This window comes from Myotis yumanensis, unplaced genomic scaffold (genome assembly GCF_028538775.1).
Source record: "Myotis yumanensis isolate MYYU_CA2020_CCGP unplaced genomic scaffold, mMyoYum1.0.hap1 SCAF_27, whole genome shotgun sequence".
NCBI lineage: Eukaryota > Metazoa > Chordata > Mammalia > Chiroptera > Vespertilionidae > Myotis > Myotis yumanensis.
The window spans coordinates 945,422-947,613 of record NW_027223778.1 but is presented as its reverse complement, the minus strand read 5'-3'; the positions used below and the strand labels follow the sequence as shown (position 1 = coordinate 947,613).

Genomic DNA, 2,192 nt, shown 5'->3' with positions numbered 1-2,192 from the left:
CTAAGGTTTTTTTTGTTTTGTTTTGAGGTTTGGTTTGTTTGTTTGTGTTGTTTGTTTGTGTTTTGATTTTCTGATTTTTTTTTTTTTTGAGGAGAGTAGTTTTTTGGGTTTTCGTGGGTTTTTTTTGTTTGTTTGTTTGTTTGTTTGCTTCTTGTTTTCTCTACACCCATTTCTGGTTATTATGGCCAAGGTGAAAAGGCCAGCTCCTCCGCACCAGCAACCAGTAAAATGTATCCCCTAAATGACTAGGTACAACACAGGTCTTTTTCAGAATTTTTTAATAAAATAAACGTTAAAGAAAAAAACTTTACATGAGTTTTAAATCCCATTTCAAAGCAGGAGAAACAATTCCACAATTGGCCACAGGTCCCCGTCAGCCCGCCCTCGGGAAGCAGCGCGAGACGACCTCCAGGCCTAGCTCCAACACGCACGCACTGACTTGGGGGTGCTTTAGCTGGTGTCCATCATCGCGTCATAAGCGTCGAGATGGGCGTCCAACTCCTCAGTGTCCATCACCGTGTCGTAAGCGTCCAGCAGGGCGTCCAACTCCTCGGTTTCCCTCATTGAGTTGTAAGCCTCCTTCTGTGCGTCCAACTCCTCGGTGTCCATCACCGTGTCGTAAGCGTCCAGCAGGTCGTCCAACTCCTCAGTTTCCCTAATCAAGCTGTAAGCGTCCTTCTGGGCGTCCAACTCCTCGGTTTCCCTCATTGAGTTGTAAGCCTCCTTCTGTGCGTCCAACTCCTCGGTGTCCATCACCGTGTCGTAAGCGTCCAGCAGGTCGTCCAACTCCTCGGTTTCCCTAATCGAGCTGTAAGCGTCCTTCTGGGCGTCCAACTCCTCAGTTCCCCTCATCCCGCTGCTAGTGCTCAGCTGGGCGTCCAACATTTTGGTGGCCCTCAACCCGCTGCCAGTGATCACCTGGGCGTCCAACATTTTGGTGGCCCTCATCGCGTTGTAATCGGCCAGCTGGGCGTCCAATTCCTTGGTGACCCTCATCTCGCTGCCAGTGCTCAGCTGGGCATCCAACTTTTTGGTGCCCCTCATCCCGCTGCCAGTGCTCAGCTGGGCATCCAACATTTTGGTGGCCCTCATCGCGTTGTAAGTGTCCAGCTGGGCGTCCAATTCCTCCGCACCGACCTGTTGCTTTGAATTGCGTTCGGTGCGCCTCCCTGTATCCCGGCTGCCTCCGCGTGCGTGCGCGACCCGGCGTGCCGTCGCCAAAGCCTCCAGATCCTCGGTGTGTAGTCACCCCGCCTCTGTTGACACTGTTTACCGGCCTGCGCTGCGTGTGTATCTGTGAGGTGACGAGCTGGATGTTGAGGGGACGGCCATCCAAAGGGACGCCGTTGTACTGTTTCCTGGCTTCCAGGGCGTCTGCCTTGCGCTCAAAGTGCACGTGGGCTGTTCCCAGGCTGCGGCCAGAGCGGTCATAGTGGACACCAGCCTTCTTCCGAGGCCCAAACTCCAAAAACAGCTGCTGCACGTCCGCGTTGGATACTCCGAAGGCCAGGTTGGACAGAAGCAGCTTCCCCCCGGTCACCAGGCCGGCGCCCTTGCAGAAGCGGTCGTGTTGCCACTGGTCCGGAAGCTGTCTCGACCTGCTGTAGGGCACCGGCCAGTTCCTGACTCGGCCGAGGGCGGCCCGTTTGCGGAAGGGCCCGCCACCCTGGCTCACTGGTGCGGCGGTTTGCGCTCCACTACTGCGGTCTCCCTGGGAGCCAGCCAGGCCTCGGTCCCGGCCTAGGTCCTTGCCCCCGCCGCGGCCACCGCCGCCCCGCTGGCTCCGGTTCAGCCTAATGATGTCGTCCAGAGACATGTTGATTTTGTCGGCCATGGCGGGGCCGGAATTGGCCTCTGGTCGAGCCCGTGCGGTAAGCAGACCCGCCCTTCACTTCCCGCGTGGCGCCGGAGCTGTTCCTGAGCGGGCACCAGATGCTGGGGGCCAGGCCCAGGGATTCCCAAAGGTGTGGACGGAGAGCGTTCAGACGCGCCCAGGGCTGAGAAGGTCTGCGAATGATACACCCTAAGTGGTGCTGCCGCCCTTCTTTTATATTATAGCCACAGCGCGTGGTGGGAGGAGCCAGAGAGACCCACCAATCAGTCGCTCCCAGGAATGAAGCGTCACCATTTGGGTGACGCCAACTTTAGGGTGGGGCAGGTGGCGCATCTCAAGGAAAGGTTCTCCTGAACGT

General features: G+C 57.0%; 1 pseudogene; it reads right to left on the bottom strand.

The window, feature by feature from the left end:
- Nucleotides 1-450: 450 nt before the first annotated feature.
- LOC139000726 (THO complex subunit 4 pseudogene) lies at nucleotides 451-1,834 on the bottom strand (annotated as a pseudogene).
- Nucleotides 1,835-2,192: the final 358 nt, after the last annotated feature.